The sequence below is a fragment of the Euphorbia lathyris genome, chromosome 10 (assembly GCF_963576675.1).
Source record: "Euphorbia lathyris chromosome 10, ddEupLath1.1, whole genome shotgun sequence".
NCBI lineage: Eukaryota > Viridiplantae > Streptophyta > Magnoliopsida > Malpighiales > Euphorbiaceae > Euphorbia > Euphorbia lathyris.
In genome coordinates, this window is record NC_088919.1 from 3,921,505 (window position 1) to 3,938,466 (window position 16,962).

The following is a 16,962-nucleotide window of genomic DNA, read 5'->3' on the forward strand; positions in this document are numbered from 1 at the left end:
TCTTTTCCACATAACTTCTAAATAATTTAAAGGAAATGAACGCATCTGCCTTAGCAACAAGAAAATATACCCAAGCCTTCCTACTATAGTCATCAATGAAGCAAATGAGATACCTCTTGTTGCTATTGGAAGTTGGAGAAATTGGGCCGCAAATATCAGTATGAACTAGCTCCAACTTTTCTGATGCTCTCCATGAGCTTCTCTTCGGAATGTTATCTCGATGTTGCTTCCCCTTCAGACAATTAGTACATACAATTTCAGTTTCAGAAAAATTTGGCAAACCTCTCACCATGCCTTTGTATTGCAGAGTCTTCAATCCGTTGTAGCTAAGATGACCATATCTTCAGTGCCAAAGATGAGCTGGGTCTTGTGTGGTTGCTTTGAGGCACACTTCCTTGGCTTCCTTCTTGATTGGTTGAGTGTTTGATAACAGCAAAAACATTCTGTTGGCTGTCATATTGGTTTGGATGATCAAACCTTTTGTAGGATGATATATTCGACACTCATTTGACTGCATTAAAATAGCCAAACCCTTTTCTTGCACCTACCCAACACTAAGCAGATTATTCTTCAATTCTGGCACATAAAACACATCTTGTACAAGATGGCTCACTCCATTTAGAGTTAATCTGACACTTCCTTTTCCAACAACATGCATGCTTGCATAATTTCCCAGTCTGACGACCTTTTTGAACCCTTCTTCTAAGTCACAGAAAAGTGATGAATTGCCACACATGTGATTGCTACAGCCAGAATCAACGAACCACATATTATCTCTGTTAACTCCACATGTTTCAACATACGCCATTAGTACCATCTCCTCAGATTCTTCCACATCTGCAAAATTTGCCTCACACTCGTATTGGAAGTGTCCGAGTTTGTTACATCTATAACACTCAATAATCTCCTTATTGTAATATGGACGACCCCTGCCTCTGATTCTACCTCGTCATCCTCGGAAATTAGCTCTCCCATGTCCTCTTCCATTATAGCTTTCGTCATGTGTCGCCTTCAAAGCATGTTCTTCTTCTCCATCCTTCCTGAATTTTTGCTCATGAACAAGCAAAGAGCTTTGTAAGGCATCCACAGAGAGCTGATCTATATCTTTAGCTTCTTCAATGGAACAAACAATATAATTCCATTTATCAGTAAGGGTTCTCAAAATCTTTTCAACAATCTTAACATGAGTCATTCCCCACAATTTCTCATGTCATTTGTGACCATCATCACTAGACTAAAATAATCGGTGATCGATTCGCTCTGATTCATCATCAACACCTCAAAATTCCTGTGCAGACGGTTGAGTTGGGCTCTCTGTACTCTTGCATTTCCTTGACACTTCATCTTCATGGAGTCCCAAAGTTGTTTGGACGTTTCCTTTTGTGTGATTGTCTTTAGAATTGACTTGTCTAGAGACTGAAACAAGTAATTCTTAACTTTCAAATCTTTCAGCTTCATCTCCTCAAGGATTTTCTTTTGTGCTGATGTCATCCTTCTTCATTATCAGGTTGTGAGTAGCCTGATTCAACAACAACCTAATATTCCTTGTATCGAAGAAGATTCTCCATGACCATGCTCTAGTGATCGTAGTCACCATCAAACTTTGGGATTGCAGGTTGTGCAAAATTGTTTGCTTCTGAACCCATCTCTCTTTTCACTCCCTTACGTGTTTCCCTCTGAGATCTCTCTCTTCACTCCCTTACGTGTTTCCCTCTTAGATCTCTTAAGTCACTGCTCTGATACCAGAATGTTAGATGCAAAATAGACTTGAGGCAGAAAGCTAATTGCAGGAAACAGTTCTAGAATGACTTGTTTATTCAGAGAAGAATTACAGCAATAAATAGAAGAGTTTGTAACAGACTACAACTCACTAAGCTAAAAAACAGGAAGCAGTTCAAGACTAATTCAAATAACCAACGTTTCCTAAACATTAGGATATCATTTTAAACTAAAACTTATCTTTAACATCTATCACAATCTCTTAGTTTAATAGAATAAAGTTTCGATATCTAAGAGCCTTTTCAAGAGATTCTTAACCCGGTTTCTATAAATAATATAAATAATTGGCTCTTAGTAATTTAAAGAGTGACTAACACCTTGTATCTCCAATAATACTCATCATACTCACTCTTTATTTATTATTTTATCATTAAATTATTAAGTATTGTTATATTTACTAATAGTGAGAGGAGAAAGACTTCTCAATAATAAATTATTAATAAAAAATGAAATAAACATGACACCAAGAGTGGAGAGAGACTCTCTATTAATAGAGATTATGGAGATGCTCTTAGTAATTTGAGAAGCCAATAAGAGGCTGATGGAATTGATTTTTAACTCTTTTTCTTCAAATTTTAACTTGAAAGCCAAATTAAAAGATTGTTGAAACTGCTCTAATAACTTTTTTTAAAGGTGTTGTTATACTTAGCCACCCTTAGCAACTAGAAAGGACGAAAATTTCCTTTCAGGTGTTGGGGTGGGGAAGGTGGCATTTTTTCCCTCTCCCGAGACGCGGGCATGAAGTTATTATATATGCCTCACCACATGGTGAGGCATATGGCTTGTACGCCTCACCAGAAAGGGGGTGTACTAGCCATACGCCTGGGCGTACAAGCCATACGCCCACCATGTGGTGAGGCGTAATAACCTCACGTCCTGCCTATTAATTTTTTTCCACTTTTAATTAAAATTAATAACATTATAATTAAAATTAAAACACATAAAAGTACTAAGTTGATAAATAAATTAACTATTCTAGTTTGATTCATATAGTGTTATAATCAATTTTGAAAAATGTATTGAGATTTGAAAGAGTTTGAGAGCGTAATGGTTTTTTAAAAATATGAGAAGATGTATTCTTATCTTTTCACGATGGCTAAGTGTAGGAATGTATGACTAAGTATATTAATCCATTTTTTTTATCAATCTAATAATTTTTTATTAATTGATAAAATTTAAATACATATTACAACCGACATAGAGTTAGTACCATTTTGCAAGATACTATAAAAGGAATTTATAATAAAAAAAAATATGTGAATTGTCAACTTTTATGAGTGTCTTAAATTTTTCTTTTTTCTGATAAGTGATTTCATTAATATGTTCATCAATCACTTTCTAATCATTTATTTTTGACATAAGCTATGCTATGCTATAAGTACCAATGAGTCAAAATCCAAATTTAATTTAAATGTTTCTACTAATTTAGACTTTTTTTTTTATATATATTTCAAACCAAGAGGTCACGGGTTCGAGTCTTAGGAGCGGCCTCTTGCCAAATAAATTGGTAGGGGAAGGCTTGCCCCCAGTAATCCCTTGTGGTGGGACCCCTCCCCGGACCCTCGTTCAGCGGGAACGCGTAGTGCGACCGGGCCGCCCTTTTTTTTTATATATTTCAAACCAATTATTAAATTTGAAAAATACTAGTCGCGAGGAGTCTAATTGCTGAAAGCGAATGGTTCAGAATACCTCCAAGTTAACTAGAGTGTCAGTTTGATTTGGGAAAAGGGTTGGAAGGACTCACTGTTGGAAACGAAGGCCGTCTAGATCGTTTAGGTCCCGTCTAGGCACTAAAAATTAAGAATTCGTCTTGATTTTTTCCGATTAGTCCCTCTAGGCGTCTTATTGATTTCTAGACGCATGGCTTCCGCCTAGGCCGTCTCGACACCGCCTAGACCGCCAAGGTACCGCCTAAGTGACAATGAGAAAAAAAAATTTTTATTGTGAATTTATTTGTTGGTTTATTATAAGTCACTTTTAAGTTGTTTCAGTGATATTGTTGTTGAAATATTGATGTTTGCACATTTTTAAAGATATACCTTAAAAATATACATGTTTTTCTATATTAAATAATTTTATATTATTATTTTTAGATAATATATTACATACTTTAATTAAATTTATATAACAATTTACTGATTAACAAATAAAGAATGTGACTGTGTTCCTAAGAATGATTATGATCACATGGATCTTAATAATATGTAGTATTTGATTATTCACTATTAGATTTAGGTTTATTAGAATCTTAGGATGAACACTTAACGCATCTTAAGACTTAAATTTAATAAGTTGATCTGACGGTGAATAACAAAATTCACTTAATCATTAAAGTCCATCTGAATACTGCTAGTTCCTACGAATTCATCAATACGTGGATAAAAAAAAACTCGAAAAACAGTGAAATAATGGGTGTAAATGTTAAAAAAAAATGAAGTAAATAAATGATTGGAGGGCTCAATTGAAAATTTTGGACAAAAATGATGAATTTTACTGTCAAAGCTCTCCAAGTTTAAAGTATAAAGATAAATTTGTGGGATCCATTTAACACTTGATGTATATCTCCATATGTTTCAGTCACAGTAATTATAGAAAATGGTTTAAAAAAAATTAATACCATTAATTAGGATTCACTGATCATAATATCCTTTCTCAACATGATAAGCTATTAGGGTTGTAATAGAGCGGGCATCACTGAAACATCCATTATGAGGTTAAAGATGAGGGATATTTTGTTTCCGAAACCAAAAATGGAATGGGAGGCGGCGATAGTAGAGTTATAAAAACTCTCTGTTCATTTATTTTCTTCATTCAATGCACATACATTAGAGTTACAAAAACGACAAGTCATTATATTGAAGTTAGATTTTGATTAAAAAAAAAGGTATAGAGAAGCTTTTGAAATTGTATTCTATTTTCTCTGCTTGTATTAGAGTGCCAGAATGTGTTAAATATGATTAGGAAGACAAAGAAATTGAGAGATATTAGGAAGAGGTTACAACCCAAAGAATTTGAATAACTTGCCAAATCAAAAGGTTGGTAACTAGAAAAAAAGATAATATTAACAAGATAATTTAAATTAGCTATGTTTGACACCTCCCGCAAATTGATGGCGGGATTGATTTATGAGGCGAGATCAAAGGAGCTGTAATCAAGTGCTTATGAGATTGAAGGATCCCAAATAGATTCAATTCTTACCAAGCTCTACCTTTCGATGCTTACTCCATGCTAATGGATCTGCCCACTCTTCATAATGGTGAGATTAAAAAGAGCAAGATCACAACCCATATCAAGCAGAATGTAAAGAACAACTAAAAAGTTCCAATGAATAACGATGGTGGAAAAATAAAAATATATTTAAAATGACATGAATGGTTGTGAAAGATATGAGGTAGAATGGTATGCCCTAAAGGATCAAGGCTACCTCAAAACGATACAGTTTTGCCCTTAAACAAAAGTAGAAATGTAGTAAAATACGCACAACAAAAAAGATTTATGCTGCAACATTCAGAAACAGTTAAAACAGGTGGCAACCCTACATGGTGCCACCACACCGATTACAAGTCATCACGTTTCTTTGTCCTCTCTATGCACAAAGCAACCTTCTTTCTACCCAAAATGCCCTCCTTTCCGTTCGAAGCCGATTATCATGCTTTTAGGCCAATAAAAACATATAAACTAGAATAAGCCCACTATAATAGCCCAATGACCCTAATTTAAAAGTTTGCACAACCGTTTATGATAGCATTTTTAGCACAGATTGATATATATCAAGAAACTTTTGAAATTGTATATTGTATTTTCTCTGTTTGTATTAGAGTACAAGAATGTGTTAAATATAATTAGGAAGACAAAGAAGTTTAGAGATATTAGGAAGAGGTTACTATTGGTCTCTAATACGTCATATTAGTCCTAAAGGGAGGGTGAATAGAACTAATAGGTAATTTAAAACCTTTAGAAACTTTTCTCTTTTAAGTCAATTGCAACACAGAGGCAATTCTTGGAATCAGAGACAACTTCAGTCTACTGAGGTTTTAGTCTAATGAGATTGATTTTGCTTCTTATACTTGCACTCGGAGGACAACTCTTTTAATAGAGGCTCTGAAGATCTTTTAGATATATGATATATGATATGCACAAAATATTTAGAGTGACGAATGTGAAATAAATACTTAGAGCATGTAATATTCAGAAGTAGTAAAAGGCAGTATAAGAGAAAGAAGTTACTCGGTAGATTTATACTGGTTTGGCTTTCTGCCTACGCATAGTCCTTAAAATACCTTCTTTTGAGCTTTAATCCACTAAAGAACTATTTTGAAGGTAAATCACAAACCTTTTACACAATAGACTAAGTTTGAGTAAACTATCGTCCTTTACTACAACACTCAACTATCACACTCGTTGATGCCTTTAACCGAAGCAACAACAAAGCTTCTGATTTTACAATAGAAATGTTTCGATAGGAAATTAATATGAACTAATCTCTCTCTATATATGATTATATGAATATGAAAATGATTTATGTATTTGTTCTTTGCTCTTGTTTTTCACTTTTGCAATGTATCTCTTTTAAGCTTGATAATCAGTTTTGAGAATGAAGCTTGGACTTGGATTTTATAGGTGGAGCTTCCAAACTAGGCGCCTGAACAGAAGAGAGCCATTGTGAAGAAGCAGCTTCTGTTCTTCTCTAGAGCTTATGATCGCTGTGCCTATATTGCCATTTAAGAAAATAGCCATTTCTGAATTTAGAGACCTGTTTACCATTGAGAATTGCATCCAATGATATTCTTCTGAATTCTGAACTTACTGACTTGCAGACTACGTATTTGATGATTTATAATGACAGAGAGAGATGGGCTTCCGACAGAGTCTTCTATTTTCTGATATTTTGCCAGAAAGGGAAAGTCTTTTATTGACTTTCAGAGTTGGCTTCTACTTCTGGATTCTAGGCTTATTTCGACAGAACCTTTATTTTCTTTACGATCTTTTTGGCTTATTTGTGTACATTGCTTCTAATCATTTTAAACACTTAGAACAAATTCTTAGCACATAAATAGAAATAATTAACTCTGAATTTTAAAACATCGGGAATCTAATTCCTTAATTGTAATTTTTGTACTTATCCCTTTAAAAGTATAAAGATAATTAGCAGGATCTATTTTAACACTTGGTGTATATTTCCATATGATTAAGTCTCACTAATTATAGAAAATGGTTTTAAAAAAATTAATATTTTTTAAATATTTTTAGGACCATGTACTAAATGAACAAATTGGGTTATATTCATTAAAAAAAATTAATATTTTTATATAAAAATAATATTTCTACAAAATGAAACACCAAAATACTTTAACTTGATTTTCGACATAATAAAAAAAAAAAAAATTAGATATTGTATAAAAAAAATTGGTACCCTTAAAATTCTTAGACCGCTAGACTCTAGATATTTTCTGGATAAGTTAACATTAACTTAATTTTTGACATAATAAATAACAAAAATAATTTAGTTAGATATTATATAATAAAAAAAATTAACCCCCTTAAATTTGGGGCCTTATGCTTGTGAGCTGTTTGTACTCCCTCATCCTACGCTCCGGATGATCATCATTCCTCAACATAATAAGCTACTAGAGTGGTAATGGAACGGGAGAAGGGTGTCCAAATATGGATGGATTATTATAACTCATTCATACTCCACCCATTCAACCCATGGAACATGTATACATGGATTATATATGGATTTTATGGATCGGATGGATTATAAAATAATTATTAGATTTATATGAACTCGGTTATAATAAGGAGGAAGTTATACCAATGGTCACATATTAGATATATTTTACCATTTGTTTCAAAAAAAAAAGATATATTTTACCATTAATATTGTTTTTTTTTCCTTTTAGCTTTTATCAAAATTTTATTTTCTATTAATCAGAATATCAAAACCCAAATTTATTTATTCTTTTGTCATAGTTATTTAACAAATAGTAATTTACTAAAGATTTCCTTAGTTCATGAATTAATAATTCATGTAATTTTTTAATGAGTTTTATAAAAGTATACTGTTATATTTATGGGAATAATTTTTAAATGACATTAGAAGAGGGAAATTTATAAATGATTATTCAATATTTTTCTTTCTTGTTGCAAAGCATAGTAAATTGTTGATTTTCTGACCCTTTTTTTAAGTATAAAATGAAGAAGCATCCCGTTTTATAGGGATGTATTGTTTCAAAGATAACTTAATAGTATTTGACAACGGAGAATTGCGATTTTTTTTTTTTACTAACGGTGATAATATTTTGGAGAGAATTATATTGACTCTATGTAGTATTATTTCAATGTTTAAAGGTAGATTAGATGATTAAGGATGCTTACTTTTATTTGAGAGGTCTAATGTTCAACTCCCTCCAATCTCATTTTTGTTTAAAAAGTTTTTAGGAGAAAGTACAAAAATAAACCTTGTGGTTACACCCATTTTCGAACAACATCCATGTGGTTTAAAAGTTTGCAAACTGGTACCATGTACTTCATTCCGTTAGCAAACACATACCAAATTGACTAACGGTGTTAAAAGTCAAATGGAAAAGAGTTAATTTGGTCCTTATATTTATTTATTTTTATAAATTGATCCCATTATTATCTAATTATCACAAACGAACCCCAAAATAAAAAATAAAAATCAAATATACCATCTTCTCTATCTCTCTTTAATTTCTTATTTTTTTCTTCTTTCTCTCTCCTCTCTCTTAATTTCTCTCTCTAAAATAAAGCTACCACCATCGACACTTTCAAAATTGCTAAACTGATTTTACATATCTTTCAATCTTTTCTTCCTCTAAGCATCTTTTATTGTTATTATAATGGTGATAACCAAAAGAAGGCAAAGATAGCAGAAGAGATCTAAAAACCCTGAAGAGCTGTGGCTAAGATGAACATCTTGTGTACAATAATGCTATTTTCAAGCATTGTAGGTAGTGAGATTCACAAGTTAACCAAAAAACACAAAAATCAAAACTTGACAATGTAATGTGCCTCTTTTCAATATTGCTGAATTTATTCTCATATCAAAACAAAAATAAAAAAACAAACAGGCTAATGCTTTATCTTTCCTAATCAGAATCAGAAACAAAACAAATAGGCTAATGCTCTATCTTTCCTAATCAATAAGTCTTGTTTTTAATCTCAAGCACCTGTAGAGAAATTTCTCTGATGGTAGCGAGCAACTTTTCCAGTGTAACTTCTTCATCTACTTCTTCTTTCTTTTTCTGATCAGAATCTTCAAAAATCTTCATCTGTTTCAAAGATTCAATCGACATTTCAATCGAGTCCAGTGCTTCATTCTCTGCGCCTTCTTCATCTTTCTTTTTCTGATTGCCCAAATATTGATTCAGAACCACATTCTCTTCATTTTTCTGATCAGAATCTTTGAAAAGCTTCATCTGTCTTTCCAAAGATTCAATTCACGTTTTAAACATATCCAGTGCTCTAATCTCTGTGCCTTCTTCTTGTATATCCAGAATCCGAATTACAGTGATAAATTCATTTATGTACTGAGGATCTGTTATGAGTTGACCCAGTTCAGCAACATGGTTAGCATAATTCTCATGGTGTTTCAACACAGCTTTAATTTCAGCACTTCTCGATTCAAACTCTTTTCTATCGAACCGCTTCCTCACTTCCTCCAATTCATGGCCATGCTTATCAATCACAAACTTGATCATAGTAGCTTTTATTTCAGAGAGAGAAATCTAAGAGAGAGAAATTAAGAGAGAGGAGAGAGAAAGAAGAAAAAAATAAGAAATTAAAGAGAGATGAGGAAGATAGTATATTTGATTTTTATTTTTTATTTTGGGGTTTTATTTGTGATAATTAGATAATAATAGGGTCAATTTATAAAAATAAATAAATATAAGGACCAAATTAACTCTTTTTCCTTTGACTTTTAACACCGTTAGTCAATTTGGTATGTGTTTGCTAACGGAATGAAGTACATGGTACCACTTTGCAAACTTTTAAACCACATGGGTGTTGTTCGAAAATGGGTATAACCACAAGGTTTATTTTTGTACTTTTCCCAAGTTTTTTTATTATGTCTTTATTTTTATTTATTTATTTTATTTTTTATTTTGATAACACTTTTGAATTCATTTTTAATATGTTTTTACCATTAAAAAAAGTAAACATATTTATTTTTATTATGTCTTTACCATTAAAAAAAGTAAACATGTTTAATTTTCTATTAGTTAAATGCTAATTTCTAAAAAATGATAACATTTTTACAGTTTTAATGATACAGATTGAAAGCGATAAATGAAGGTTTTAATCGTAAACCAACAAAGAGTTTCTTCTCTAGCTAAACTAGAAGGAGTGAATCCCAATAACAAGGTATAAACCTCGGTTCTCAAAGAGAATAATGTTTTGATTGATAAAAGTTGCCGTCATTCTTACAAAATGAGGGTTTAAATACGTCCCCTTAATGATAACAAAAGACAAGGATTACCCAAGGTTATCAAACCCGGACCGAACCGGCCGGTTCAACCCGATTCGACCGGAACCGGTCACAGTTCCGAGCCGGAGGTGGTCCGGTTATTAAATCTTTGAAACCCGCTTAAAACCGTTCAAACCGGTTTATGGTTGAACCGGTTTAATTTTAGACATGTTTACTTAAAAAAATATAAATTTTAACAAAAATAGGATTTGAACCTTGGACCTTTAGCATGTAAACTTTAATGCTCACCACTACACTACCACTTTACTTATGTTTATAATTAACTATTTAAGAATAAATAATAATGTTACAAGTTAAATAATTAAAATATGATTTAGTATTATTTTTTTATTTAGATAAATATCATTAAAAAATTATTTTATTTTCTCAATATTAACAAAGTTTAATTAATATTATTTTTGAAGAAATTTAATTAGTATTAAATTTTAAATATATACAAATAAATTTTAAAAATCTAATAAATTAAGATTGAAGTTGAATTATAAAATACATATCCTATTAACATATTTACATGTTAGTTATTAATAAAAATAATCACTATTAATTTTTAAAGTATATTATTTTAAATTTTTATATTTATTTGTTATGATATTAAATAAATATTATTAGTATAACTTTGATGAATATAGTTAATATTATACTATGTTATAAAATTAAATACGAATAAAATTATAATTTTCATATGATTTTTTAATACCGGTTAAACCTCGGTTGGACCCCGGTTAAACCTCAAACCCTTAACCCTTTGTCTTTTTCGGTTCTTTGACCGGTCCGGTTTTGACAACCATGGGATTACCCCTACTAGGGTTACAATAAGGTTATCCCTAAAAGGGTAAAATAGGTGATACGCCCCGACAAACAGTACATTGGTACAGGTACGGATTGTCAGGGTTGTTGGTGAATTACTTCGGGAGGAAGTAAGCCTAGAGATCCGCCCAGGGTAGATGTTGATACGCCTCCTTGCGTACTCCTAGATTCGCCCCGCTTGCTTGTCTTGGGATCCGCCCTCCTAGGTATAACCTCCGTGGGTCTGATGTCTGGGGATTCGCCAGAGCGCCTATGATCAGTGATCTCAGTTAGGATGTCCGCATCATTCTCTCCTTCTTTAAAAGAACTCAGCACCGATTCGCCCTGTTTGAACTCCAAAGGACCATCCGACTTCCATGGGCTAAGGTCACGGATGTTGAATGCTGGTGAGATTTTACCAAGCCAGTTCGGCAATGCTATATGATAGGCATTGGCATTGACCTTCTTGGTGATCTTATATGGCCCGTATTTCCTAGGCCGAAGCTTGCTACTGGCGGCGTTGGCGAGTCTTTCTTTGCCCAAATATACCATAACCTCATCCCCGACTTCAAACTGTAGGTCCCTGCCGTGCTCATCCGCCTTAGCCTTTAATTTCTGATTTCTCTCCTCAAGAGTCTCTCTCACCTCTTGGTGCATCTGTACATAATCCTTGGCCAGCTGGTTGGCAGTCACGTTTCCTTTAGGAAGATAGGCTATATCAAAGACGTGATTCGGGGTCTTTGTGTATACCACCTCAAATGGAGATCTCCCGGTTCCCGAATTACAGAGCCGTTGTAGGCGAACTCAGCTTGGGCTAGAACCACATCCCACATCCTGGGCTTATCCTTACACTTGCTGCGCAGTAAGTTTCCCAAGGTTCTATTGACCACTTCTGTCTGTCCGTCTGTTTGAGGGTGGGCGGTGGTACTAAACTTCAGAGACGTATCGAACAAAGCCTACAATGTCCGCCAGAAGTGACTGAGGAACTTCGTATCACGATCCGAGACAATGCTCTTAGGTACGCCATGTAGCCTGACAATCTCTTTTAAGAATAGCTTAGCAGTCGCTGAGGCATCATTAGTCTTGCGACATGGTATGAAGTGAGCCATCTTTGAAAACCGATCAACCACGACAAAGATGGAATCCATGCCCCTCTGAGTTCTGGGTAATCCTAGGACAAAGACCATGGACAGATCCTCCCATATGGTCTCTGGCACAGGCAAAGGTAACTGCAAGCCCACATTTGTAGTACGTCCCTTAGCGGTCTGGCAAACATAGCATCGTTCTACTAAGTAGGCAACATCTCTCCTCATCTTAGGCCAGAAATAGCGGGAACTCACTGCTTCGTATGTCTTATCTCGCCCAAAATGCCCTCCTAGGGATCCGCCATGTAGATCCCGAACGACCTTCTCGCGAATGGAAGTGCAAGGTAGGCAAAGTTGGTTGCCCCTCATGAGATACTCATCCATCAAGTGATACGCTCCATCTCCATGCTGGTTCTTACACTTTTCCCAGATACTACCAAAATCAGGATCCGCCACGTATTCTCCTCGGATGTGTTCAAAACAATCGGTCTCCAGGTTAACTGTCTTTATTAGTGACACCCTTCGACTTAAGGCGTCCGCCACCTTGTTCTGTTTTCCAGCCTTGTGGATAAGCTTATAGGGGAACTTATTTATGAAAGCGGACCACCGGGCATGCATGGAGCTTCGAAGTTGCTTCTGACTTCCCAGGTATTTGAGAGCTTGATGGTCAGTGTAGAGGATGAATTCTTTTCCCACCAAGTAATGTTCCCATACTTTCAACGCCCTCACTACAGCATAAAACTCTTGATCATACGTTGCCCACTTTTGCCGTGCCTCACAGAGCTTCTCACTGAAGTATGCAATGGGCCTCTTTTCTTGCATCAAGACACCACCAATCCCAATTCCACTGGCATCACACTCTACTTCAAACAGTTTATCAAAATCGGGATACGCCAGCACTGGCGCTGTACTCAGCTTTTCCTTGATCAAGGCGAAACTCTCTTCTTGGGCGTCCGCCCACTCGAACCCCCTTCCCTTCTTCAAACATTCCGTCAACGGGGCCATTATGGAACTGAAGTTCTTAATGAATCGGCGATAAAACGTTGCTAGCCCATGAAAACTCCTGATATCCCCCACGTTCCTCGGAGTGGGCCATTCTCGGATGGCTCTTACCTTTTCCCCATCAACTTGGATTCCATTCCCACTGACCACGAATCCAAGGAAAACCAGGCTCTCCATGACAAAGTCACACTTCTTGGTGTTGGCGTATAGCTGGTGTTTCCTTAACAGGTCAAATACTGTCCGCAAGTGCTCCTCATGTTCCGCCAAGGTCTGGCTATGAATCAGAATATCATCAAAATACACAACTACGAATTTCCCAATCACTGGGCGAAGCACCTGATTCATCAGCCTCATAAAAGTACTGGGGGCGTTGGTCATCCCAAATGGCATAACTAACCATTCATACAATCCATCTCTCGTCTTGAAGGCGGTCTTCCACTCATCCCCAGATCGGATTCGTATCTGATGATAACCACTCCTGAGATCAATCTTGGAGAAGACTCGAGATCCGCCAAGTTGGTCCAGCATGTCATCCAACCTTGGAATCGGGAACTTGTACTTGATGGTGATCTTGTCAATAGCCCTACTGTCAACACACATCCGCCAAGACCCATCCTTCTTCGGTGTAAGTAAAGCTGGAACGGAGCAATGACTCATACTCTCCCTAACGTATCCCATCTCGATGAGTTCCTCCACTTTCTGTCTCATGATGTCATTCTCCTTTGGGCTCATTCGATAATGTGGGAGGCTTGGTAAACTAGCCCCAGGCACAAGATCGATATGATGTTGGATGTCCCTCAAAGGTGGTAACCCACTTGGCAGCCCTTCAGGGAATAGATCTTGATATTCGCCAAGTAGGCGGGTCACTTCAGTCGACATCTCCCTTTTGTCCCTTTGGGCGGATTCATGGTTCGCCTTAACCATTACCACATACACCATCTGGTTCTCTTCACATTCACTGACAAAAGATTTGTGTGTGGGACAGACTACCATGGTAGACTTTTCATCGGCCTTTGGCTCTCTCGTCATTGGCGTAAGGACGAACTTCACCCCGCTCTTCACAAATCTGTAAGTGTTCCCTCTTCCTGCGTGGATGGCGTCGTTGTCAAACTGCCAGGGTCGGCCCAATAATAGGTGACAGGCATCCATATCGACCACATCACAACAGACTTCATCACTGTAGTCTCCAATCACAATAGGTACCCTGCATCTCTGGGTCACCCTAAGTTCACCCACGTTTTTGATCCATCCCACCCTATAGGGGTCGGGATGCGCCTCCGCCAACAACCCGAATTTCTGAACGGCGCTGCTGCTCACAATGTTCTCTTGACTCCCACTATCTATTATCACATTACATCGCCCGCCTTTCACAATACAGCGGGTCCTGAATAGTCGGTGCCTCTGATCTCCCTCTATTCGGCTGGAGACTAACAGACGCCGTACTACATGAATGGCGTATCTCTCTTCATCCGCCTCATCATCTTCTTCTCCTAGGGGTTCACAAAATACTTCATCCCCTTCGTCATAGTCATCTTCATACCTCTCCACCATGTTGGCGCTCTTCCTCCTAGGACATTCGTTGGACCTATGGTCTGGCTCATTGCACCGAAAACATTTAAAAGGCGCTGGCCTCGCATACGGATTATTGCTCTTAGGTGGTATAGGTGCTTCCCTGTACGGCCTGGCATCTCCGGCTGATCTTCTTCCCACACTGTTGACCTTGGCCCCCACTGGTATTCGCCACCTGCTTGCCTTTGTCATAAGACTTCACGTTATCTCTTCCTCCAGGCGTATACTCAGTAGTGGCGGATCTCCTGGATCTCCCGGTCAGTTGGGATTCAGCCTTGAGGGCTAAATTCCTAGCATCTTGTACCCGAACCACCATCTGTGTGCCAATACGATCCTGGATGTTGTATCTCAACCCTTCTAGATACCTAGAGGTCTTTTGGCTTTCAGTTTCCGACAAGTTGGCCCTTGCTGATAGCCTCAAGAACTCTGAGGTATACTCATGGACACTTCGGGTCCCTTGAGAGCATCCCCTGTAGGAGCTGTAGATATACTGCTCATAATCCGGCGGTAAGAACCGCTCCCTCAACATCGCCTTCATCCGTAGCCAAGATCGAATCGGATCTCTACCCCCTCTTCTTCTCTCTTCCCTCATCTGATCCCACCAAACTGATGCGCCACCCTTCAGGCGATACGCCACCAGCCTTACTTTCCTCTCATCAGGAATCCCAGCATACTCAAAGAAACGTTCAACTTCCGATAACCAGTCTAAGAACCCCTCTATATCCAGTTCGCCTCCAAAAGACGGTAAGCCTATTTTTAGCTTAAAGGCATCATCTCTATCAAAGTTCCCTAGACCTGGGTATCCCCTAGCAACCTCCACACGTCGGTTGTCAACAGGCCCAACATCCCTCATAGTTTTAACGGTATCATCATTTCCGATACCCTCAAAGTCATCACTATCACTATCAGCGTTATGCACAATGACAAAGTTGGGTCTTCTTACCTCAGGATCCCTAGGACCCATATGTGGAAGCGGTTGTTCAAGGGCTCCTTCCTTTCTCTGGGTCGATCCTCCCGCGGTTGGTCGGATTAGCGCCAGAACCTCCAGCTTGAAGTTTTCTAGGGAGGTGGTTAGCTCCAGGAACCGTTGATCGGTTTGCCTCTGCCGTTCGTGGCTGGCTTGGATCTGCTCCACGAGGTGCTCCCTCAGCTCCTCATACCTCCGGTCACTGGTTTCCATGGAATCTTGCGGTTGTCGGGGTTGAACCATTGCCAAAAGAAGTTTCGGGTCAGGAAACGATCGGCTCTGATACCAACTGATACAGATTGAAAGCGATAAATGAAGGTTTTAATCGTAAACCAACAAAGAGTTTCTTCTCTAGCTAAACTAGAAGGAGTGAATCCCAATAACAAGGTATAAACCTCGGTTCTCAAAGAGAATAATGTTTTGATTGATAAAAGTTGCCGTCATTCTTACAAAATGAGGGTTTAAATACGTCCCCTTAATGATAACAAAAGACAAGGATTACCCCTACTAGGGTTACAATAAGGCTATCCCTAAAAGGGTAAAATAGGTGATACGCCCCGACAAACTGTACATTGGTACAGGTACGGATTGTCATGGTTGTTGGTGAATTACTTCGGGAGGAAGTAAGCCTAGAGATCCGCCCAGGGTAGATGTTGATACGCCTCCTTGCGTACTCCTAGATTCGCCCCGCTTGCTTGTCTTGAGGATCCGCCCTCCTAGGTATAACCTCCGTGGGTCTGATGTCTGGGGATTCGCCAGAGCGCCTGTGATCAGTGATCTCTGTTAGGATGTCCGCATCATTTAACGCGTTGGAGGCTAAAAAAATTTTGCCCAGCCCTAACGGGCTTGATTTTGAAAATTTACAGTCAACTGCACGATTAAAATTAGCTCCCCAAATTATTGTGTTAAAAATGATTGAATTTTACGTGATACAATATTTTTAACGTTATAAAAAATTTATTATTAAATATTTAAACCCCGCTTAGTTTGGGTTCTTGTTCCGCCACTGATTTGACATAATTGAAATTGATTTTCCTATTATTAGTGTTATACAGCCTTTAATATAGTTAGTGAGTTTCATATAAAGAAGCCTATAATAAACCACCAATCCACTATATCTTTAATTTAGTTCAAACACATAAGCAATTTCTTCTTTCCTTCTCTCCATTAAAAATCTAAAAACCCTAATACTCATCTTCATCTTCAGCAGCTTTGATCCAAATTCCTCCGCCGCCTCAAAGCATCTCATCGGACCACCATTT